Source organism: Lissotriton vulgaris, chromosome 5, assembly GCF_964263255.1.
Source record: "Lissotriton vulgaris chromosome 5, aLisVul1.2, whole genome shotgun sequence".
Classification (NCBI taxonomy): Eukaryota; Metazoa; Chordata; class Amphibia; order Caudata; family Salamandridae; genus Lissotriton; species Lissotriton vulgaris.
Window position 1 is genome coordinate 1,499,916,486 of NC_141693.1, and position 27,215 is coordinate 1,499,943,700.

At 48.1% G+C, this 27,215-nt stretch overlaps 1 pseudogene; it reads left to right on the forward strand.

Annotated features, from left to right (window-relative positions):
* The first annotated feature begins 315 nt into the window (after window positions 1-315).
* Window positions 316-27,215, forward strand: LOC147712850 (uncharacterized; annotated as a pseudogene).

Genomic DNA, 27,215 nt, shown 5'->3' on the forward strand with positions numbered 1-27,215 from the left:
ACTTTATGATATGCTCTGTATCATACCTCTGAAACTTAAACCAGTCACAAACTAATTCCTGATTTTTATATCTGGCAGGATACAATCATTGCTTCATTCAATGACCTATTCTTCGCTTGCGAACATTCAGTTTGTGTTGGAAAAGATGGAAAATTTCTCCTTTTGGACAATCCTGATGAAGTTCTTAGTAAGTGGTTAGTCGAAAATATAGATGAAACTGGTCGGCCAATCACCAAAGACACATTTCAAAGCTATGATTCTTTTCCAATCATCTGGTAAGCAAAATAGGTAAAAACCTTCATATTGGGATGGGTAATGGACCGAGGCAATCAGGAAAGTGCTGTAAGACTTAAGAGCGTGTTGGGTGTACTCCAAGACAACGAGATTGCAGAGAAAAGATGCAAGGAAAAAATAAAGCCAAGCTGAATGGGCAGGATAATATAAGAGTTGCTAGTCGCTTATGCCTAAAGGACAGCTTCTTAGCCTGGTGATGTGAGTTCACAGATTAACTTGCAGATAATTAAATCCCTGCCCTTTCCTCAGGGATGGCTAGTGTCCTTCATACAAAATCTACAAGTAAATATGATGCAGTAGACCGTGAAAATGAAACTTTCTTGGAGTTCCCTCGGAAATTAAAGGATCAAGGACGAAAATATGCCTTCCCTTCACCACCTCACCAGTTAATACCCCAAAATATATTTCCTACACTAGAGCTGGCTGTTTCGAGCAATGGAGTAATACCTACTAGACCCTGCAAACGAGATCACAAAATTATGGTACACTTGGAACCAAATATTTTGACACTACAAAGTTTTTTGGCTCAGTCACAGTCACACAGCCTTGCCTACAGTGAATTTCCATCTGCAGCAATAGTCAGATGTGGATGTGAACCATACCCCTTGCCACGGTGATCATGAGGTAAGAAGAGCTAACATAGGGCTGCCGTTATACTCAATTGGCAAATAGTTAAGCATGCATGCCAGCCCTTTTTCCTTGGTGACCGCAACGTGCCTTTTGCTGCCGAAACTTGTTTTTAACAACAACAAATCTTCTGCCCATTATCACTGCAAACAGCCTTGATCCTTATTAAAACAGAATTAATATGGTGCATTAATTTCTTCGATAAGGCACATATACATAACTTTTAAAATGTGATTTACTCTTACTGAGCGGAAAGGTAATGGGGTCCCCCAAGCAAGCCTAAGAGACCTTCTTTAGTTTATAAACATAGGGGCCGATTAGGATTGCGGACGGAAAGCGTCCTGACCGCCAGTCCCGCGGGAATTGTCCGTCCGACTGCACCGTGGTGAAAACGGCGGTGCAATTATGATTCCCCTCCAGCAAAACCCTACCGCGGCGGACGGATGTCATCAAAGTCCTCCGACCGCGGACGGAAGCATAGAAAACTTGTCCGCGGCAGAGGGATGACAACAAAGACCGCCGACCGCGGATTGAACCATTGAAAAAAATGACCGCCGTGGACGGAGTGGCCGCGGTAACAGGCCCAACCGCCGACAGTGCAGCGGAGCGACCGGCTGCACGATTAGGATAACACCGTCAGGGCAACGTAAAGAATCCTCCTCCGCGACCGTCGTGGAAAATAACATCGACAAATATAAGTAACTGCGGAAGGGCGGTCTGACCGCAAAAGAAATGGCGGCTGCAAGGCACTATGCAATCCAGCAAATAAGGACACAAACCTTCCATGAACACACCTCTCCCCCAATAACCCACATCAAAAACTCACCCCCATGGTGGAATACCTGACAGGCAAGGGTCCACCCACACAACATATCTGACTGCAAGATCCCATTGGGACACAGCCACAAAAACGAAAATAAAAGGAGCCCCTCCCATCCCCACAATCCTTTGCATCACAGCAGAACTGAGAGAAAGAGGCATACAGCAGAACTGTGAGGAAGAAGCACACAGCAGAGCACAGTACCACATACACAGCAGAGCACAGCACCACATACACCAATAGCCACACAACAACCTGCACATCAACACACCCACCTCACCATCCACCACAACACCATCACAACAAACCACACACCTGCACCCCCAACACCCTGCACAGCACACACCATGGCCCACAAGAAACAGCCCAAATTCACAGAGAGTGAGCTGAAAGTCATGGTGGATGAGATCATATGCGTAGAACCCACTCTGTTTGGAAACCTTGTACAACGGACCACACTGGCCAACAAAACCAGAATGTGGGAAAGGATAGTCACCAGAACGAACGCATCAGGGACCGCACCACACAACAAAAGAGACATCCAGAGGTGGTGGCACGACCTCAAGGCAAAGGTGAAGTCAATGAGAGCCAAGAACCGTGAGCGGGCCGAGCGTACTGGCACCGGCAGTTCCATCCAGCCAATACCATACACTGAATGGGAGGAGAAGGTGCTTGGAATGCTGCACCCAGAGAGCCTGGAAGGAATAGCTGAGGGAATGGAGGCTGGTAAGTACAACCTAATGACCACAATCACAATGTTAAGTAATGCCGTGCACAACTGCTACGATACTCCGCCTACGCCCCACACCATGCATGTTGAGCACACATACATCCAAATGGGTGAATGGCAGGGCCAAAATGCATCCACCATGACCACCCACACACGGAGCAACCACCATTTCCTGGGTCACATGTGGCTAAGCAGCCAGCACTACAACTCCCAACAGGCCCCTTTCACCCACAGCCCAGCAAGATGGAGTCCCTCCACCATGTACTAGCAATGCAACCCCGCTCACCAAAGTAATAGGTAGGTAGCCATCTTCACAGGGAGGGGTGTACCTGGTTGAGGGGCCAGCACTACAACTCCCAACAGGCCCCCTTCACCCACAGCCCAGCTAGATGGAGTCCCTCCACCATGTGCTAGCCTCACCAAAGTAACAGGTATGTAGCCATCTTCACAGGGAGGGGTGTACCTGGTTGAGGGGCCAGCACTACAACTCCCAACAGGCCCCCTTCACCCACAGCCCAGCAAGATGGAGTCCCTCCACCATGTGCTAGCCTCACCAAAGTAACAGGTAGGAAGCCATATTCACAGGGAGGGGTGTACCTGGTTGAGGGGCCAGCACTACAACTCCCAACAGGCCCCCTTCACCCACAGCCCAGCTAGATGGAGTCCCTCCACCATGTGCAAGCCTCACCAAAGCAACAGGTATGTAGCCATCTTCACAGGGAGGGGTGTACCTGGTTGAGGGGCCAGCACTACAACTCCCAACAGGCCCCCTTGACTCACAGCCCAGCAAGATGGAGTCCCTCCACCATGTGCTAGCCTCACCAAAGTAACAGGTAGGTAGCCATATTCACAGGGAGGGGTGTACCTGGTTGAGGGGCCAGCGCTACAACTCCCAACAGGCCCCCTTGACTCACAGCCCAGCAAGATGGAGTCCCTCCACCATGAGCTAGCCTCACCAAAGTAACAGGTAGGTAGCCATCTTCACAGGGAGGGGTGTACCTGGGTGAGGGGCCAGCACAGTATGACACCTAGCCAAGTGGCGTATGCCACCCGAACCCGTCATGATGCCCTGTACTGTGTACCACAAAAATGTGATGAGTTCGTCAATCTTTTGCTGCATGACATGACATCCCAATTGTCACAACAACCAACCTGTGCAGTACACATCAATGACTCTCTATCCTTTGTACAACAGGTGATCGTGAACTGGCAGGAAATGTCAGCAACCGGAAACACCAGGCACCCGCCTCAGACCATGGACTCTCTGGAGCTGATGACCTTGACGCCTCGGATGCCCTGGAAGTGGCCAGTACACCAGTGTCGCCAGTGCCTTCTCGGTCCCAGGACATTGCTGTCACCACCACCTTGACCACAACACCAACAGTGGCCCCTGCCGTCGGGACCTGTACTGCCACTACCACCACCATCACCACTGCAACAAGTCTACCCTGTCCCACCCTCCCAGACCCATTGGACAACAAAACACCCACCACATCCCAGGAGAGCAGGGAGAGTCTCCAGGCTAGGACCCAGGTGAGGTAACAGGCTCCAGACAGGAGAGCAAGTGGAAGGGCAGGTGGCCAGCAACACCCACCCAATTGTGGTGCTGAGGCCCTGGATGCCATCAACAGGGTTGTGGACGTTTATGAGCGGGCACAGACACGCCATGACACACTGGAGCACCGGCAGCTGTTGAGGTCCATCGTCAACAGGCTGGCACAAGTGGTGGACATCATGGGGCAGCAAGCAGCGTCTCGGAGGGAGCAGCCTGCAGCCCATATACCACCTCCCCTACCCCCAGTGGCCTTCAGGATGTCATTACACAAACATCCCCTGAGGTCACAGAGAGGTATGTGTCCCCCGAGCAAGCTGCCCCCACAGGAGTCCCTCCTCCGTCCAAAATACAGAGGGGAAGTCCGAGGAAACAGCCAGCTGAAACCAGTGGCAAAGCACCAGCCAGCTACCAGACGAGGAGCCGGCGCTGACTTCACCATGCCCTGAGCCTGCGATTCACTCTGCGGACTATCCTCCCCCACACCGCCAGGCTATCACTTTTATGTGTTGTACTGGGTTCCCACGACATTGTGGGTTCTACACGATGTTCTCATCCTCCATGACTTTCAACTTGATGATACCCACACCCCCATCTTGTAAATATGCACTCCATCAACACTGCCACCATTGTAAATAAACACCCTTGAAACACTCATGTCTGTGTGCACTCCATGTTTTAATCACAGGGTGTACAATGATGTAAACGTTACCATGTCCAAGGAGCAATGCTTGTCTGTACTCGTGTTGAAAATGAAGCGACCTAGGTAGAACAAGAGCACAACATACACATGGCAGGATACTGCATCACAGCCTTCACACCACACCGCATTTCACGGCTGTGCTGTCTATCTACTCCACAATTTTCACCAGTCATAACATACCCATTTGTGAGCCGTGCATGACTACCATGTCCCACACACATTTGCAAGCAGCACAGAGCCAACCACAGGCAGCAGTCACAACACACATCCAGACATCACCACCAACCACCCCTCCCGCATACCATGTCAACACCGTACATTGACACCCACCTTCAGGGGAAGTAGCGCTTATTGAGCTGACGTCTCTGGTCCACACCTTCCTCCTCTCCACTATTGTCATCACTGGACACGGGCAAGATAGCATGCGGAGCCACTTGTTGGTCTGCAGGGTCCAGGATCAGGGGGATCTCCTTGCACATGGCCACGTTGTGGAGCATGCAGCAGGCAACCACGATTTTGCAGACCTTTGCGGGTGAGTAAGGCAGGGCCCCTCCGGTCTTGTCCAGGCAGCGGAATCTTGACTTCAGCAGCCCGAATGTGCGCTCCACCACCCGACGTGTCTTGCCATGTGCCACATTATATCGCTGTTCGCCTGGTGTTAGTGGGATTCCGTTCTGGGCTCAACAACCATGGGCGGTTCGGATACGCAGAGTCACCTATGGGAGAGGTGGACAGGCACATCCAACATTACCACTGTGGTGTGGGTCAGCAGGGCACACATACAACACAGTGTTTGACACTTAAAACTCACCAACAAGCCAGCCCTGTTCCGGATGCATATTCGCCATCAGTCGGGGCACAATGCTGCTCTGCAGGACATGGGAGTCATGTGCAGAGCCTGGAAATCTGGCACACACATGCAAGATGATCTGATTGGCCTGGCACACCACTTGGACGTTGATGGAATGGTAATGCTTCCTATTACGATAAATGTATTCACATGCCTGTGGTGGAACCAGACCAATATGTGTGCCATCAATGGCACCCACCACATGTGGAATCCGACTCAGAGCGTAGAAATCAGCCTTCACAGCTGGCAATTCCGCTGCCCCAGGAAAATGGATATATTCATCCTTAAATAGCATCATGGCTGCCAGGACATCACGCAGTACCACACTAAACGTGGGTTGGGACCAATGTTCCCTCTAACTTTTTTCCTCTGTGTGCGGCAGTGGAGGGTCTCTGTGCACTGCAACCGCGGCTATGTGCGCCAGGAACCAGACGCGCATGTGCAGTGCCAAATGTCAGTCTAAACGTTTACTTAAAAAAGTGAAAAGGCCGATCTCAAGGCCGGTTTGCAAATTGGATAAACATAACATGAATTGATTACACAGGCAAGTACACTTCAGGTTTAGAAAAGCACAAGACTCCAACGGTGGTACAATCATGAGATTTTTACTAAATATTCTTAACTGGAGCACTGTTCATTGGGTGGGGAAATGTTGAGAGCCTATACAATATATATGCACCGGGCGAATGAGAGGCTTGCTACAGTGAGGACCTTGAGTACCCTGCCAGGGCTAATGTTAAGACAGGACTTTTGCGGGTCCAGTGGAAGTGGCTCGTCTAGAAAGCATTTGTGACCAGCTAATGAAATGCTATTTTTTTCCCTTTACTTTCACATTTTTTAGCACTATACAGCAGAAGTGTTGTATTGTCGAATGAATTCGCCTACAACTAAGGTTAGGGCAAATGAGGGGCAGAAACATGTTGACCATATCAACAAAATAATTTTTCCTCCCAGTGGAATCACTTCTGCATGGTTTTAATCCTAACACCCAACAGACAAGAATAGAGCAGAATGCCTGTGGGGTATTTAGTTTTTTTAATTAACTATTCTTTTATTTTCATACACACAGTATCATTCACCTAAATTATTGTGTCACATATGGTCCTACAAAAAGGTGGTGTGAGGAGGGACCCTATGACGAAGCATGCCACCTTTGGTGGATGAGGGTTCTCATCCTTAAAAACACAGGGGCAGATTTATGTTAACTGGCGCATCCCCAGGGATGCGCCAGTTAACGTGCGCCACAGTGCGCCACAGCTCCGCCACCCATGGTGCGCCGCATTTATAATGCGGCGCACCATGGTGCAAAAACGGCACAGATGCGTGACGCATCTGTGCTGGAAATGTGGCGCATTGCTGGAGTTGCGTCGCAAGCACGCCGCAGCTCCAGCAAGGCTCGGGGGTACACCATCTGCACAATGCTGCGTCAAGACCTACGCCTGCTTCAAGCAGGCGCAGGGTTTTGACGCAATATTGCCCTGAAAGTGACTGAGTGAAGTCTCATAGATTTCACTCAGCCACTTTCAGGAGGCGTTCCTGCGCAGGAACGCCCCCCCCCCTGCGCAGGAACGCCTCCTTATGGCGCAGTGCTTTACAACGTGACGCATTTCCTAGATGCGTCACGTTGTAAATAGGGCGCATTGTTTGTGCCGCAGTTGCGTCAAATAAAGTGACGCAATTGCGGCGCAAAGAGGCGCAACGGCCTCATAAATCTGCCCCACAATTTCAAAGACTTCTGAGTTCGTTTTTCGCATTTATGTATCATTTTAGACCCGGGTATTTTATTGTGTTTCTAAATCATGTTGTGGGGACCTGATACCCGCTGGTTTCGAAATCTCCCCCTTGGCCCTTTTTGTCTATATATACATTAGCAGACAGCCACCGAATTGCAGTGTCCCACTTCCTTCAAATAGCTTTTGAGAACAAAACACATACGGGGTAAAGCAGAAACAGTGCAAAGATAGCTCCTGACAAATGTACTAAAGCATTCACAAGGTACACAATTTGATGTAAGCAAGTTCGATCTTCACTTTCTTGATTTTTTGTGCTTTGACATCTTTAGATATTTTCTGTGCTTTTTTAATTTTAACTTCATGTAGCAGCAATTTGTGTCCGAGTTGCCTCTGGTAGTGCGCTTTATTTATTTCACACATGAATTAGTCAGTAAACCACTACAAAGGAATTCCCATATTAATTATTTGCCTTCTAGATTTGGTGCTTTTTTCCACCACACATCATACTTTTTAGAAAATAACTTGTGCGGTGAACATTTTGTGGGCAGTGAATTTTTCATAACAGAAGTGGTAGTCTGGAGAATAAAAATTGAAAAATTGTGTCCATGCTTCTGTGAACGCCTTTGAATTTGTGATCTTCTTTCTGAAGCATATTTATATCTCGGGTAGCAATTACTATTCATTTGCAGCAGTAGCCTTTAAATATTTTGGGCCTCATCCGAGTGCCTGGTTATTTGATGTTTAATACTGCAAACGGAAACAACAGATATTGCAGGGTGCAGTCTCAGAACGAGAACTAAACTGGGATAAGTGATACCAGATGCTTTCGTCCGATGTCAAACAAGGAATATAGTGTTTTCTCCGCACAAACTGCTCAGTTCATCCTGGCAATGTGAAAATGTGTAGTATTTTTCATTTACTTGTAATCCTGATTCAGGGGCAGACTTCCATTTGTGTCTCATTCAGGTTTACTGGCCCCACCGCAGGAGACGGCGGCGAAAGGAGCGGAGGTAAGTGTTTCCATGTGGCTCCTTTTGTTATGTATTTTCCTGAAGCACCTGTATTGTTCTGATAGTAACGCGAGGCTGCGGCGGAGATGGAGTGCTTTTATTTAAATATCCATGTTAATCGCCGCTCGTGAAGGGCAATTAACATGGATTCTTAAATAAAAGCACTCCATCTGCCCCGCAGCCTCGCGTTACTATCAAAACAATACAGGTGCTTCAGGAAAATACATAACACAAGGGGGCCACATGGAAACACTTACCTCCGCCCCTTTCGCCGCCTTCTCCTACCTTCTGGAAATGCCCGCTTTTCACACTGCGCGCCTTTTAAAAGCGGCGGCGGCGCGAATACTCTCACGGGATGTGCCCTCTGTGCCCTCTGTGCGCGCTCCACACATGGGACTGCGTGCTCGGGGGTAGAGAAGTGCGCGCGCGCGGCCTCTTGGGAACAGTGGTTGGGACACCACTCCTGCTGTACCAATTGTGTGCTGGAAAATGCCAGTAGCGAAGAAGTGAAGTGCCGCCATCACCTTGGCGGTTGGTGTGATTGCCCCGGGATATTCCCTTCGTGGCTGCAGGTGGGGCTCCAGTTGGGCAACCAGGATCTGCAATGTGGGACGGACCAAGTAGAATCTGTGTATTACCTCGTCGTCCACAATGTCCTCCAGCACAGTGTATGGACGGTGCACATTCGGAGCCCTCTTAGGATGGTAGCACATGTCAATTGTAAACACAACACAGCTGTACCACATTTCTGATCATGACAGACACAGCAATAACAATGACTGACATCACCAGTGATGGTACCACAGACTACATGTGGGTTGGCCATGGCACACAACAATGGCACACCTGTAGACTTGCCACATTGACAGCCCCACAATGACATGACGTCACAGACATGTGTATGCACAAAGGCACGCTCCCACATGTAGCACAGACAGCCTTGATTGTGCAACATACTCCTCATGCATCCACACAGGCCCCAATCTTTGTGCTGCACCATGCCAATATATAAATACACAGTCCATGAGGTCATGCACCTCTGACTAGACTTGCATAGGCTGGACAAGGACACATGAGAGGGCAATCCATCAGGCATACATCACACAGCAACAAATTCATAGTGCACCCATCACATCACATTTCGTTGCACATATCATGCACAGACACACATGTAACACAATCTGCAGGTCCATGGTAACAATGAACTGTGTAAATGTAAACCAACAACCCATGTAAATGTAAATGTAAATGTAAATGTGTTTCGATTTATATAGCGCGCTTTAACTCAGGGGCCTCAAGGCGCTTGCTTAGGGAACCCGTCCTGGTATTCCCCTGTGAGATACCCCGGGCGGGTATCCACAAGGTGAAAGCCAGGCATCCCGCTGCGAGGGGCCGTAGTGGAGATTAAGCAAGCTATTGCCCAGAGTCGCAGAGTGTGGCCCCGTGAGTCGAGTAGGCACCAGAGCGAGAATTGTCGACTCCGTGGAATTTTTGAGCCCGAGACCCGCCGAGGCGGGGAATCGAACCCTGGTCCATGGCCGATCTCAGCTTCTGGGTCTGCCGCCTCTAACCACTGAGCCACGCTTCTCCACTGTGCCACCACATCACTACATTGTCACAGATGTGCACTGGCATGGCATGTGCACTCAGCACTGGTCTGAGTGTGTAACTTGCAATGTTAGCACTGCCCTGTTGCATGATCATGGTGGCCAATGGACACCCTTGGACAGCGCCCGCGCCACAGCATGATGTGTTGGCAGGTACCATGTACCTGCTCAGCCACCCATGTCCCCTTGCCAAAACGGAATGTGTGCCTGACCATGCAGTAATTGGCCTCGCGCTGGCAGTGCACGCCTGCCGCAATTTCAAAACTTGCATTCAGCCTCCCCGAATGCATTTCCTATTGGCTGGGACACACCGGTGCGGTCATGCGTGCGCTGCCGCTAGGGTACATCTTTCAAATGCATCCAGTCTCCGGCACCGCTATGGAGGTTCACGCATGCCGCGTGGGCGGGGCAGGCTTTCTACAACAGTTAAATCTACATTGTGAAATGGCAGTTGGTGTGTGCCTCCATGCAGATAGCGGTACCCACCGCCGTTCCCCGGCGTTGAGTCACCGCCCATGCCATGCCCATTCAGTCCAGGGGCCCGCCATGCAGATAGCGGTACCCACCGGTGAGTGAAACGGTGGTGGGTACCGCTATCTGCATGGCGGGCCCCTGGACTGAATGGGCATGGGCGGTGACTCACCGCCGGGGAACGGCAGTGGGTACCGTTATCTGCATGGCGGGCCCTGGACTGAATGGGCATGGGAGGTGACTCATAGCCGGGGAATGGCGGTGGGTACCGCTATCTGCATGGCGGGCCCCTGGACTGAATGGGCATGGGCGGTGACTCACTGCCGGGGAATGGCGATGGGTACCGCTATCTGCATGGCGGACCCCTGGACTGAATGGGCATGGGCATGGGCAGTGACTCACCGCGTGGGAACGGGGGTGGGTACCGCTATCTGCATGGCGGGCCCCTGGACTGAATGGGCATGGGCAGTGACTCACCGCCGGGGAACGGCGGTGGGTACAGCTATCTGCATGGCGGGCCCTTGGACTGAATGGGCATGGGCAGTTACCCACCACCGGGTCCGGGCGGTAGGTGCCGCTATGTGAAGAATGGGGGATAACAACTGCATTGCCACTTGCACATTCATATTTATCCGTTAGCCTGCCCCATCGCCGCGGAATGCGTGCTCCGCCATTGCGATGCCAGCAAGTGATGTATTTCAAATGATGCACCATCGCGGTAGCGCGCACCTGCGGTTGGTGGTGTGTGACCGTGATTGTCCTTTCACATGCAGCCAATGGAAACAGGTACCGCGGGACGCGTAAGCGATTTTCAAAAAGGTGGAAGCCGTGCACCGCCACAGCGGGGCTAGTCATTGGCTTATTTTGAATGAGGCAGCCCGGGAACACCAACTGCTGCAGACGTGTGCCACCGATATCAGCTCAGGGCCCTATAAATGTGTGAGTCTGAGCACCACACATCCACTGCTTCCAGCCACTGCTGCCTGCACCCATCACCTCTAACTGCTGCTGCTGCTGCCCACTCCACCGACTGCTGCTGTTGTGCCAGTGTCCTGGACCTTGCCAGGGCAAGAGTTGGACAGATCCGGTCCCGTCCCTTCAGTGCAGAGGAGCTGGAGGTCCTTGTGGACGGTGTGCTCAGCCACTATGAACGGCTCTACGGTGGCCCAGGACAGGTGGTAAGTGCAGTGGGGGACATGTTGGTGTGCATGAGGTGGTCCCTGACTCCTGGTGTCTGCAATCTGGGCTGTGTTCTGAGGGAGGCAGTGTGGGTGTGCCCCAGCAGGCCAGAAACCCTGTGATGTGCTCTTGGTTCTGTCACTGACTGAGTGACCTCTATGCTGCGCAGTGTTATCTTTGAGGGGTAACAAACATGACCTGTGTAGTCTTGTGGCTGTGCTGGGTCACGACCGATCACAGCTATCTTGTGTGTGTGTGCCTCACCTGCTATCTATGTTGGACTAATGCCATATTGTCCTGCCAGTCACAGTTGTTGTACTGTGCATGGCTGCTGACAGATACCTGTACCTTCTATCTGTGTGAACGGCCAACTGTTCACTGACTTGCCCCCTCTTGTCTCCCATTATGTTAGGTCAAGCTGCACCATGGCAAGGCCGTGTGGAGGGCCATAGCACGTGATGTACGGGCAGTGGGGGTGTGCAACAGGCCACACAAACACTGCCACAAGCGGTGGGACGACATCTCCAGGCTCAGCAAGACTGTGGCGGAGATGACACTGGGGCTGATTCCGAGATCAGGTCGGCTTGCACGACGTACCATGACCCCTCTAATGCTACGTATCATAGCTGTGACACATCCTGACCTGTCCGCACGGCTGAGAGGGGAGCAGCAGCAAACTAGCAGTGAGACATGGGTTTGTGACTTGGGAGTGCATGCATGTATTGCTGGTCAGACACAGTAGTGACATCCATTGGCTCTATGGTGTGCTGCTATTGCATGTTGGTGGATTAGCGGAGTGAGAGTCAGCATCCATGTCAGCCAGCTGGCCATACCAGTTGCATTGTAGTGCAGGGGCCCAGGACATGTCATTCATGTCATCGGTCCCATGGCATCACATGTGTGGTGATCTGCATGCACTTGCCCTGTTTGTTTCGTGTACATGTGTCACATGGCCCACTAATTCTTTGATATGAGGATGTCTGGGAGGGGTGGTTCATGTGCTGGATGGGTTCGACATGTTGTCCAGCAGTCAAGGAAGTTTGGATTTTGTAATTTGCAGTTAGTGAGTGTGGCACTTAGGTATACCTCTGATCTCTCTTTCAGCTTTGCACGAGGGCACTGACAGACAAACGACGGAGGGAAGTGGTAGCAATGCATCCGGATCAGACACCACACAAACACTGACTGAGATGGAACAGAGCAGCCCCGGAGAGGGGGACAGAACTATCCCTGAGGACTCACATGTGGAGACACCATCGTCATCATCTTCAGACAGCGGTGGTGAGTCAGCACTGTTGGTAGACACAGGGAGTATACAATCTACACCTTCAGTCGGTACACAGCACACTGGGCCTACACTGCCACCAACTGCAAAAAGTACTGCTCGTGCTCGCAAGAGTAGGGGGAGCAGAGTGGCCTTTGGTGCAGGCACCGCTGCCCCTGCCCCTGTGACACAAACTGCCCTTAGTGCTGAGGCGGTTGATCTGCTGCGACAGCTGTGTGTAGGGCAAACAAACATGATAAATGCATTCCTGGACCACGATAGGAAGTTGGGGCAGGTGGTAGCATTCATGAAGGGGATGCATGGTGATGTTGCTAGTCTCCACGGGACAGTACAGTCCTTATCCAACACAGTGTCTGCAGCCATTCAACAGTCACATGGACAAGGTTCTACTTCAGTTCCCCCATCAACACCACTTACTGTCTCAGGGGAGAGTGACACCTCTGAACAGTTGTCATTTTCAGGGTATTGCACTAGAAGCAGCCACAGGAGGCAAGGCAGGCAACGGAGGCCACAGACACCATCCCCTGGGAAAGGAAAATCTTTCATAGAACACGACATCAGCTACCCTGGAGATGACACACAGGACCCTCAAGGGGTGATGGGGGGCACAGATTCACGGGACACACATGCATCCCCCTCAAAAGGTACTCACAAGGGCAAGGCACATCTCAGGGACAAGGCACAGACCAAGGACAGGGCATCCACCAAGGACAGGGCATCCACAAAGGACAGGACACCACCCATGGACACAGCTTCTCCCAAGGAGCAGGCACCTCCCAAGGACCAGGGCGCCTCTCAAGGACAGGGCGCCTCCCAAGGACAGGGCACCTCCCAAGGACAGGGCGCCTCCCAAGGACAGGGCGCCTCCCAAGGACAGGGCGCCTCCCAAGGACAGGGCGCCTCCCAAGGACAGGGCGCCTCCCAAGGACAGGGCGCCTCCCAAGGACAGGGCGCCTCCCAAGGACAGGGCGCCTCCCAAGGACAGGGCGCCTCCCAAGGACAGGGCACCTCCCAAGGACAGGGCACCTCCCAAGGACAGGTCGCCTCCCAAGGACAGGGCACCTCCCAAGGACAGGGCATCTCCCAAGGACAGGGCATCTCCCAAGGACAGGGCACCTCCCAAGGACAGGGTACCTCACAAGGACAGGGAACCTCACAAAGACAGGGAACCTCACAAAGACAGGGTACCTCACAAGGACAGGGCACCTTCAATGGACAGGGCACCTTCAATGGACAGGGCACCTTCAATGGACAGGGCACCTTCAATGGACAGGGCACCTCCCAGGGACAGAGCACCGCCCACGGATAAGGTACATTCCAAAGGCAGGACACCTCCTAAGGCCAAGGCGTCTCCCACGGCCAAGGCTACTCCCAGGGAGCAGGCTACTCCCAGGAAGCAGGCTACTCCCAGGGGCAAGGCGCCTCACATGGACAGGACATCCACCAAGGACAGACATCCACCAAGGACAGACATCCATGACCCATGCGTCCCCTGAAGCTGGTGTTGGTGAAGGAACATAAACCACATGTGTCAGAGGTGGAGGCCCACATACCTCTACTCCCATCCACACCCCAGTGAAGCAGAGGAAGGAGTATACTGATGTAGCATCCCCCATTACACATGATGCAGAGGGCAGAAGGCAGGGTCAGAGCAAACGTCAAGCAGGTTCCAGCACGTCCCCAGAGAGCAGACCCACACATGCACATGATCCAACCTTGATGGGTGATGTTTCAGATGAGGCCGCACCACTTACCAGTCCAGTGAATTCCAGGGTGCCCTACCGAATCCCCAAGAAATGGAAGCACACACTGGTAACACCTGGCCACCCCAATGTCGCACAAGTACAGCTGTCTCCAGCTCCCAGAGCCACCCTGCCTCCTGGCCCATACAGCCCTGTAGCTCATCATTTCAGTGGTCCCGGTGGGTCAACTGCAGTTCACTCTCATGTGTCAGATAGTGGCACTGTGTCTGTTGTTCGCTGTCATGCCTCATGTAGTAGCACTGTGTCAGTTGTGCCCTCTCCTGTTTCAGGTACTGCCACTGTGGGTGTCCGCCAATCTCATGTCTCAGATGCTGGCATGGTATTTGTTTGTCAGTGTCCAGGCACAGGTCGTGGCAGTGTGTCAGGGTCTATCGCTCATGTGTCAGTCACTAGAGCTGTGGCTGTTTCTCACACTCCTGTATCAGGTCATGGCAGTGTGTCAGGGTCTGTCGCTCATGAGTCAGTCACTACAGCTGTGGCTGTTTCTCACACTCCGGTATCAGGTCCTGGCAGTGTATCAGGGTCTATCGCTCATGTGTCAGTTACTAGAGCTGTGGCTGTTTCTCACACTCCTGTATCAGGTCCTGGCAGTGTGTCCGGGTCTGTCGCTCAAGTGCCAGTCACTAGAACTGTGGCTGTTTCTCACACTCCTGTATCAGGTCCTGCCACTGTGTCCGAAGGTGCGAGGTCCCACAGTCCACCTGATTCTGTGCTGTGAGGTGCAGTTCCCATCACTCAAATCTCATTGTACTTGATGTCTGGACTGATCATTGTAACCACCCTTGCAATATTCTTGTCCATTGGACTGTCAGTATGACACATGTCCTTGTGCTGCCTCAGCTGTTCCTGCTCTATTCGGGCCACTAGCCCTGTTAGTAATGTAATGCACTGTGCCCCTCACTTGTGCTGCCAAAGATGTACCTGCTCTGTTCTGGCCACTGGCCCTGTTAGTAATGTGATGCAATGTGCCCCTCACTTGTGCTGCCTCAGATGTACCTGCTCAGTTCTGGCCTCTGGCCCTGTTAGTAATGTGATGCAATGTGCCCCTCACTTGTGCTGCCTCAGCTGTACCTGCTCTATTCTGGCCACTGGCCCTGTTTGAGTTCTGATGTCATGTGCCCCTCACTTGTGCTGCCTCAGATGTAACTGCTCTGTTCTGGCCACAGGCTCTATGGTAACTGTGCTGCTTGATGCCCCTTGGTTGTGCAGCTTCTCATGGACATGCTCTGCACTCCCTCATTGCCCTGCCTGTAACTGTGCTGCTTCTTGCCCCTTGGTTGTGCAGCTTCTCATGGACATGCTCTGCACTCCCTCATTGCCCTGCCTGTAACGGTGCTGTTTCTTGCCCCTTGGTTGTGCTGCTTCTCATGGACATGCTCTGCAATGTGAACTGGCCACTGGGCTGGCTCCTGGATACATCAGAGTGCTATCTTTGTGAAGTTTAATAAAGGCAGTTACTCATGTTGTGTACTTTGTCAGTGTCCGTGTTTGTTGTGTATTTGCATTGTGGATTTCTTGTGTTTACAACATGCCCTGTCTACCACGGATTAGTTCACAATGGTGACGCACCTGACAACTAGTGAGGCAAGTTTTGATCATGCCCCCTGCACCGCTCAATATACATATATTACTGGTCTGGCCCAGCAAGAGTAAGGGAGTGACACCTCTGCCATAGATGGGAGGGTGGCAATGAACACACATTTACTTACAGGAAGGCCTCTCGGGCACCCACTGGGTCGCTGGCGGTCATTTACAAATGCAGGGACCGCCCAGATTGATCCACCTCAGCTTCCCTACAACAGCAGCCCTCAGCTGGAACTGGACACCAGCCCCTCGGGCAGTGCCCTAGTGCCCTTGTTACTAACCCTACGCTGCTGGTGTGAACAGGTAACAGTGTTCATGTATACTGTGGCATGGTATGTGTGTATTGCATACTTGTGTACCTGCGGCGGGGTCCACGACGGTGCATGACTTGCTGGAAGTGAAGTACGAACAGGGCCAGGAAGGCGTGTAGGGCTGGGTCTATGGTAAATAAGCCCAGTTCGACTTCCTAATATGGCGGACAGAAGGGCCGCTGCTGGCGGACGGTGAGGTGCATTTTCCGCCGCCTCCAGCACTGCGATCATGCATCCGTCCACCATCCTAATGGACCTCATAGTTCCTATTTAGAGAGGGTGTTAAAACTAGGCGCTATAAGACCTGTTTTCAGCATCATTATAATATGATTTTTCCTTTTGTATTTTATAGAATTGTAACAATGTTGACCATATTATTTCTAATCATATGTCTGCTTATGTTGGCTAAGATACTGCACCTGAGAGCACGTTCATAAAATAAATATTTTAACCTTGCCCGTGTCTCTTATTTACTCCTGTTGTGGACTGGTATGAGAGTATAACAAAAGAGTGTTCTCCCTTCCCACCATTCCTGAGTTTGTCCTAAGTTGCATGTTCTAGGTTATCTAATTATTGGTTACTTTGCTATAGGACAAAGAGCTAAAGCGACACTGATGCTAGCTGGTTGGGGTTTTTCTAGGTACTGAGGTGAGTTTCTGGTACACCACAATTCACTGATGTCCTGGGTCTCTGTGCACAATTCTGTGTATGAGCAGGATCCTTGTAACACCCTTGCAGTACTTAATTCTGACATTCTGAGTGAATTTGCATCTTTGTGCACACTGTTCCAAAAAAGTTATTTGACTACTGTACAGTTTGCAAGAGCAAAGATTGGTCATATTAAGGAACCGTATTTTGGAGACACTGTCTTTTGAAGCAGAAATGTAAGAGATCTTATGGTGTTGTACAAGGAAAGGCAAGAGTTTGACAGTGGGCCTATTTTGTCTTTTGTTTCCCTTTTTAGTGAGCACATGCAAAAAAGAATATACAAAGACTTGTTGAGAAGTATAAAAATGTCTTGGTCCTGGGTGATTGTGAAACACCAGAAGATGTTGTTCTACAATACAGAGACTAGAAATATGTGGTGGCAGAACATGTAAAGGGTGCGTTATTTACCACCTATCAAGACATGGTGAATTACACTGTACGCAATGCTGCTCAGTATAGTGTGGTGTCTCAGCTTGTTGATGTCTGCGCAACATTTCAAGCATTTTGTGCAGATTGTGAACGAGGATTCAGCCTCATTAATACTATCAAGAGTAAACTGAGAGATAGACTAGAGCAGAAGCATTTGGATTTGCTGAGGAAGACAAACGCTGACCTGCTGAATGGGAAAGTTGACCTCGTTAGAGTTTATCAGCACTGGAGAAATGGCAAGGATCGCCGTGAGAAGCAACCCTGTCACCCAACTAGTAATGCCACTTGACGTGTCTGAACAGCCCTCTCCCACAGTCCATGTTTGCCTGGATGTCAGAGTTTTACTAACTATCTCTGGCGGGATAGCCCAACATTACTCAGTAGCTTTCACATCAAATTGTAAATATGTTATGTAATTTTGTAACTTATTGTGTATATGTGATATTGTATAGGCTCTCACCATTACCCCACTCAATGAGCAGTGATTCAGTTAAGAATATTTAGTAAAATCTTATGATGGTACCACTGTTGGAGTCTTGGGCTCTTCTAAACCTGAAGTGTATTTGCCTGTGTAACCAATTCATGTCATGGCGTGTTTATGAAATTTTCAAACCGGCCTTTAGATTCTTATTGTGTCGCTGTATGAGTGAAAATGCACCATCTTTTCACTTTTTTAAGTAAACGTTTGGAGTGACATTTGGCACTGCACACATACACGGTCTGATTCTTGGTGCACATAGCCTTTGTTGCAGCGCACAGAGACCCTCCCCTGCCGCACACAGAGGAAAAGAGTTAGTGGGGACATTGGTGGTAACCCCCCTCCTTATAAATGCATTCTGTAGTCATTAGTTTTACTGCTATCACTTTCCACTGCCCCTTAAGGCCCCCTCATGTCCTTCTTCACAAATAATTTATGTTAACAAGCTATGCAAGCATGATTGTTGGGAAATCTAAAGTTTAAACCGCGCCACCCACCACCGTGTTACTGAACAAGCCAGGCCTCTGAAAATACTTTGTCAAGTTTGTGCTAAACACTACTGGAAATGCTCAAAGAGGTACAAACTAAGCGTTAACATAACAGCAATAATACAAATTGATACCCTTTACTGGCTGATTTATAGAATGTTAAACTAGAGGTCTTCGATAAACCACAGCTTCCCTGCTTAAAAGATGTGATTACCATGTTAAATTGTAAGTTCTTCTCAGTGCAATACTACTACATGACGTATTAATGTCAAAGCTTCTAAATATTACATATGCTTTAAATTGTGAAGAAACGTTTTCAAATTTTGGAATGTTTGCATGATTTACAAAATCAAACAAACACATTCAGGGCTCAGCTCTACCCGTTAATTTGCTGGCTTGTCTGCAAGTTGGAGTTCTAAGTTTCCAATATCTCAGATGTTCACTGGCCTAGGGCTGAAAGGGGTACTCTGAAGGCATCACCTCCACATGCCACCGAAACCCACCCCTAAGCAGGGGCTGCAAGACCTGTGTTACACCCCTGGAGTCAGGGTGCCTCCATCACTGTTTCTGAATGGAAGTTATAGTTTAATTGAAGGGATATTCGCTTTGTATGGCCAGGTTCCCAGCAGGTTTTTATGTCCCATTGAGTTCCTAATTCACCAGCTATTACTGAGCAAACAGGAGGCTGTTGTGCAGCTAAGGCAGAACAAGGTTCTCAGAGTTCAAATGTTGTCAACTGTCACTTCTAATAAGCTAGGTTGTTAGATCAGGCATCTCCAACTTTTTCTATAATAGGAGCTACTTGTGTTCTATGAAAATCATCCTGAGCTACTAAGATTAAAGCTACAATATTAACCCCATCAGACAGGATTACATTGATGGGCACCCTATAGAAGATTACCCACAGTAGTCACCTCTGTGCAGTGCTGCCAGCAGTCATCACTCCAATGCATCAGGCAGGGTCATCAGCAACAAGGTAACAGTAAAAAGTCTCCCACAATGCCACACGATTTACAATGCCACATGATTTATCACTTAAATGTCAGCTTAAAATAGGTCTTCTAAATTCAGCCATTTCAAAATTTACATTTTGATTTACATTACAGTCTTTCCTCAGAGTTCACTAATAGTCCATGTTTCCCAATGTCTAGCGATGGAGGTAGGTTGTTTGTATCTACCCATTTCTGGGAATTGCACAGCTTGTTGGAGGTTTTTGTCAAGAGATTTTTGTAACACTCAAAGTAGTAATATCAGATAGGGCTTACTCCAGGGTGCAGAAGAGGAATTGTAACTGAGATACAGCATAACCCATTAATGTCACATATATTCCTCTTCTAGAGACTGGGGGCATAATTTACCGATCAGTGTGGAATTAAATCCTCAAAATAACTCAATGACTCACTGCCGACACCATGTACATGCAACTCTCTGGCATGCCACAGACCATACCTGTTGACGCTTAAAATATTTTTTGAGTACCCATACTTTAAACTGGTTGTGTCCATTAGACTTCCTGTTCTCCTCCTGGTTTTTACTTTGTCTCCAACTTCTCTCTATGCTCTTGGTGCCTCGAAGTAGCTCGGTCTGGTGGCTTAGTAAGATAAAGATTAATGGTCACTGATTCAAATTCTGGCGGGTCCACTCAACCTTTCACCCCTCTAAGGTTGATAAAATGAGTTCCAATGAGTTGGGTAACAATAAACATTTTATATTCATTTGCCAAGATGCCCTTGGGTGAACATATGGTTTACAAATACACGTTATGTTGAAGTTACATGTGGTTGGCATTTAGTGCTTTGTGAACGGTACCACTAGGCCAAACTTATCCACGTATTTCTATGGCATTTGCCCCATGGAGATGTTCACTGGCCTGGGGTTGAAAGGGGGCCCTTGAAGGCATCACCTCCACATGCCACAGAACCCTATCTCTAGGCAGGGGCTGCAAGGCCTGTGTTACACCCCTGGAGTCAGGGTGCCTCCATCACTGGCTGTTGTGCAGCAAAGGCTGAACAAGGTTCTCAGAGGTCAAATGTTGTCAATTGTCACTCCTATTAAGCTAGGTTGTTAGATCAGGCATCTCCAACTTTTTCTATAATAGGAGCTACTTGTGTTCTATTAATATCATCCTGAACTACTAATATTAAGGCTGAATTAATAATCCCATCAGACAGGATTGCATTGGACAGGATTGCATTGATGGGCACCCTATGGAAGATTACCCACAGTAGTAACATCAGTGCAGTGCTGCCAGCAGTCATCACTTCAATGAATCAGGCAGAGTCATCAGAAGCAAGGTTAATAAGGCTTTGTTAATCTGGAATCCCTTTCCATGGGTAATACATAGGAGCCATATATGCAATGTCCATGGCACCAAGGTAAGAGTAAAAAGTCTCCCATAATGCAACATGATTTATCACTTTAATGTCAGCTTAAAAAAGGTCTTGTAAATTCAGCCATTTTTAAATTTACATTTTGATTTACATTACAGTCTTGCCTCAGAGTTCACTAATAGTCCATGTTTCCCCAATGTCTAGCGATGGAGGTAGGTTGTTACAGGCACATGCATCATTGTTAAAGTTTGCGATTCCTTATTTGCGATATTTAAGGAATCGCAAATAAAGGATTGCAAAAGGCGATGCAACAAAAAAATTGCGATAAAATAAAGAATCGCAAAAAATCGCAAATAAAATAGCGATATCGGTAATTGCGATCTCGCTATTAGCGTTTGCTATTTGCGAAATCGCAATTACCGAAGTCGCGCTATTGATGCATCTTGATGACATCAGAACCAGGAAGTGAGCAGCCTAAGCCTCATTTTCAGTGCACAGGCTCAGGGAGAGGAGGGTGCTGGCTCTGGGAGCTGAACAGGAGTGGGACAGAGAGATTGGAAACACCTGCCATCTATCTGAAAATGGAAGCTGCACAAACAGCAGAAGACAGTCAAACAGGCAGGAAAAGGAAAATTAATTTTCTGAAAAATAAATTGACACCCTCATTGAGGGAGTAGTCCACAGCCATGATAAGCTGGCAAAGCATCTTTAAAAGTGGCAGAGCAGGAGAAAAGAAAAATATGGATCCGGATCCAAAATAGGGTGAATGCCATTCAGGTGACACACCGCACCATTGAAGAGTTGAAAAAACGATGGTATGATTTTCCCAGTCAGGCTAAGGTGCGCATTGCTGACCAGCTGAAGGAGGCAAAGAAGAAAGGAGGGGGAACACCAACAGATGCTGGGAACACTGCCATGGAGGACTTGGTGGAATCCACAATCCAGCCTGAAGCTGTTGTTGGTGTGACACAGCTAGACACCTCAGGAGCAGCACACACATCTGAAGGCAAGATAAATGCATGTTGCCATTGTCCCAATTAATAAAGTTAGAACCTGGGCTCAGTACAGCATAAGTGTACACTTTTTACCATCCAGTACACAATGTTTTCAGAAAGGGAAGTGCATTATGGGAGATGTAGCTAGGTCAAGCAGTTACAATGAAAAACACACAAATATGCGAAAAAGAACTCTAAATAGTGTATAATGTCCTCAATTTAATGACAAATCAAATAATTGATTACTGTGACATGACATTCCAAGCATAAATTAACGCTGTTTTGCACTGTTTAACCTCACAGATGCAGAACGTGTAGGAGCTGAGGATAGTGATGTCCAGGAAATGCAGGGCTCCAGCGCAGTTGAACATGTGGACACACCGGTACTACCAACAAATCAATCACGTGTACCAAACTCACGCAGGGCAACTGTCCCACCACTGGTCCCCTTGGATTCAGATGATGAGGCCAATGCAACACCTGAAGGCAGCCATCGCCAATCTACTCCCATCCCAAATCCACAAACACAGGTTCGCAGAGGCAATATCAGTGTCCGGCGTAGAAGACGTAGAGCACACAGAACACAGCAGGCGGAGCAACCAAATGAGGTCTGGGGTGGTCTTGAGGGACAGATGCTCCGTACGCAGCGCGTGCAGACCAAGAACACACGTTTAGTAGAGATCCAAATTGGAAAGATGGCAGACAACATTGCAGTACTGTCCGATAGTGTGCACCAACTGACCAGGGACATGCATCTCAGAAAAGACACCATCGCCAACTAATGCAGCACCTCAAAATCTATGAGAAATAGGCTGGCCACAACAACCGCACTGCTGGCACGTAGGTCTGTGACCATGCAAACATAAATGTGCCATTGGAGCGGGGATGTGGCGAAAGCACTGGACCAGGTGACCAATGCAGTGGAAAGGACGAATGCATCCACTAGTGCAGCCAACATTTACACACAGTTAGAGGGTAGTGAGGATGCCTCAAGCATGAGCAGTATAGTTATGTCAGTTGCCACTGCAGTAAGATGCAACACACAGAGCAGTACCCCCTCCACTTCCAACATGATGGATGAAGATGCTGGCTCTGACAGGCGCCTGGGTGTTCGTGGGAGAAAGCGATATACTGCCATGTACAATGAGATTCCAATATGGTGACGTAACCATTGATGCAATGTGACCTTACTTTTCATTCCACATATGTCCATTACCTTGACTCCTGTGCCACTGGTCATATTGAAAGTGTGCTTCAACACTCATGTGATTATTTCTTTACATAAAGATTACTTTCCTTGCAATATACAGTTTTTGTGTCATCATTACTCACCTCAGAAGTAATTTTGTGTGATGTCCAATCTTCTCCTGCGCCCTTTTGCTGCGCTTGCCCCTTGTGCTGCACGGTGGTGTGGCACTTGCTGTTCCCATCCTCCGAGTCCCTGTCAGACAGCGCGATTTCCATTCCTCCCCTTGTCGCAATATTTTGCAGCATGGGCCATGCTGCTACTATCTAACAGCATTGTTCATGGTTGTATTGAAGTGCTCCACCAGTCTTATGGAGGCATCTGAATCGGCTCTTCAGCAGCCCAAATGTGCGCTCTATGACGTTCCTTGTTGATATATGTACTGCATTGTACCTCTGTTGGTTGGCAGTTGTAGGATTGAGGTAAGGTGTCATAACGTAATTACGCAAGGCGTATGCGCTGTTATCTACATGTAAGAAAGCAAAGGGGGTCAGTGGTAGTTTGACATTGACATACGTACAATGACTGTGAGAATGTGTTACACATATTTACCAAGCAGATGTCCCTCTCCAAATTCTCCCCTGACAAGACGGGTGTGAATGCCACTTTGCCTGAATATATAGGAATCAAGTGCACTGACTGGAAATTGCGATACAATGTCAGTTATTATGTTTTTGGCATTGCAGACAACCTAAATATTGAGGGAATGATAACATTTCTCATTCCAATATAAATATTCCTGTGCTGCAGAGGGACATATTGCTACATGGGTGCAATCAATACAACCCAAAACATGTGGGAAGCGAGCAATCTGGTAAAACTCCTGTTTAATTTTAGCAAGGTCATGCACTGTGGTAGGGAAATTTATGTGTGAGCCTATACGGACAATCATGGCATCAAGGAATGCTTTGAATATTCTAGAAAGTGTGCTTTGCGACACACCCCCAGCTGCTGCAATGACTCCCTGAAAACTGCATGACACCAGTAGATGTAGGCAACATAGGACCTGCACATGCGTTGGGATGGCAATGGTCCTATGTGTCTGTTGTTGCAGGATGGGGTCCAATTCATTGATTAGATGTATTTTTTTATTTTTTTATTTAATGCAATTTTATAAAGCGTGAACTTTACCCGAAGGTGTCAGAGAGCTTTACATAAGAACCAGTTGCGATACATAAGGACTCAGGATTACGTGCGTTGCATAAAAGATACAAACAGAAAAAAATTGCAAATGTACAAGTTATAGTCACACAAGGAGGAGCATTCAAGGAAGGGATACGAATGGATATATCATGAATCATTGCTGCATTTAGCCTATACTTATCGTATATCTCATCCTCTTGCTGTCCTAGCAAAGTTATGCAGACTCTGAAAATGCGCTCATTTATTCGCCTCCGTCTGTGTCCAGCAGCCTGCAGCCTCCTCCTCCTCGCCATCAGGTAGAGCCCTGCCATTGTGAATTGTGGCAGCTCATTATGGGTGTGTTTAAATAAGTTTGAGTTGATTTGCAGCTGTATGTGATTTTCACTCATGATTACCACCTGGTTGTGATCCTTCTTATTTTGCGCTTGCAATATTGCGATTTTCTGGAAAAACGCAATTTGCTCATTTTAATGCATGTCATTAGCGATTCTTTATTTGCGATTCTCTATTTGGGTGGCGCAAATACAGAATCGCAAATATTTTCACAGACTTTTTTGCAAATCTTCATATTTGCGAAAATCAGTGTTTTTCGCAAGTATACAGTTGATGCATTGCTACACTGTATTTTGCGATTTCAAATGCCATGTTTTTGCGATTCACACATTTTGCAATTTATTAAACGATTGATGCATGTGCCTCTTTGTATCTACCCACCTCTGGGAATTGCACAGCTTGTTGGGGGTTTCTGTCAAGAGTTTTTTGTAACACTCAAAGTAGTAATATCAGATAGAGAGGGCTGACTCCAGGGTGCAGTAGAGGGATTGTGACTGAGATACAGCATAATACAGCAATGTCATATATATTCCTCTTCTAGAGACTGGGGGCATAATTTACAGAGCAGTGTGGAATTAAATCCTCAAAATAACTCAATGCTGACACAATGTACATTCAGCCCTCGGGCATATCAAAGACCGTACTTTTTCACGCTTGAAAAAATGTTTTAGTACACATACTTTAAACTGTTTGTGTACATTAGACTTCCTGTTCTCTTCCTCGTTTTTACTTTGTCTCCAACTTCTCTCTATGCTCTTGGTGCCTCGAAGTAGCTGGGTCTGGTGGCTTAGTGGAATAATAATTATTGGTCACTGATTCAAATACTGGGGGGTCCACCCAACCATTCACCCCTCTGAGGTTGATAAAATGAGTTCCAATGAGTTGGGTAACAATAAACATGTTATATTCATCGCCAAGATGCCATTGGGTGAACATATGGTTTACAAATACACGTTATGTTGAAGTTACATGTAGTTGGCATTCAGTGCTTTGTGAACGGTACCACTAGGCCCAACTTATCCAAGTATTTCTATGGCATTTGCCACACTGCCTACAGTCTCCAAATATGTCTTTGCTCCTGTTGCCTTGAGCTTCAAGTGGTTTGCGTATGGGGCAGATACATGTGAGTTCCCTTGCTCCAACGACCTTTCATTCCAAGAAAGCCCCACTCCAGCTTTTTCTTTTCCAGCAGCCAGCCTCATAAGTCTTTTCCCATAGTCCTATGAGTGAGGCACACAGTGGTAACTTTCTACCCTTAGAAGCATGTGATGGAATGGATGAGATGGGCCATGGTTATGGTGTGGACAGCTGTATTGTGGTACCAAGCAACGCCGACTTCATTGCTGCCTGCAGAGTAGTAGGATGGCAATGAGGCAGATTATTGCAGCTCAATAGGGATATGCCTACATTTACATTATATTAATTAGAATCTAAAGTACCGTTAGTCTAGTAACCACATACTGAACATGTATGCAGTTTCCTCAATACCCCACAATGGAGGCCTAAACACTTCTTTGTATTCCAAAATATACTTATGTTCGATGTAAACTGCATTAGGTCTGTGTACTTTTTGTGATGCTTTTCTCTAATTAAATAATCTGTTAATTACTTTATGATATGCTCTGTATCATACCTCTGAAACTCAAACCAGTCACAAACTAATTCCTGATTTTTATACCTGGCAAAAGACAATCAGTGCTTTATTCAATTACCTATTATTTGCTTGAGAACATTGTCTTAGAAAAGATGGAGAATTTCTCCTTTTGGACAATCCCGGTGAAGTTTTTAGTAAATGGCTGGTTGAAAATATAGATGAAACTGGTGGGCCAATCATCTAAGACACATTTCAAAGCTATGATTCTTTTCCAATCATCTGGTAAGCATAATAAGTAAAAACCTTCATATTGGAATGGTTAATGGACTGAGGCAATCAGGAAAGCGCTGGAAGACTTAAGGGGTGTTGGGTGTACTCCAAGATAAAGAGATTGCAGAGAAAAGATGCAAGGAAAAAATAAAGCGAAGCTGAATGGGCAGAATAATAGAAGAGTTGCTAGGCAAGCTTATGTCTAAAGGGCAGCTTCTTAGCCTGGTCATGTGAGTTCACAGAGTAACTTGCAGGTAATTAATCGGGCTTTTTATCAGGGATGGCTAGTGTCCCTCATCCGAAATCTACAAGTAAATAAGATGCAGTAGACTGTGAAAACAAAAAACTTTCTTGGAGCCCCCTCTTAAAAGGATCAAGGACGAACATATGCTTTCCCTTCATCACCTCACCAGTTAATACCCCCAAAAATATTTCCTACACCAGAGCTGGCAGTTTCGAGCAATGTAGTAACATGTACTAGACCCTGCAACAAGATCACAACATTATGGTACACTTGGCACCAAATATTTTAACACAACAACGTTTTTTGGCTCAGTCACAGTCACACAGCCTGGCCTACAGTGAATTTTCATCTGCAGTAATAGTCAGAGATGTGGATGTTAACCAAACCCCCCACAATGGCACATTTTCAAGCAACAAAAGCGGTGACCATGAGGTATGA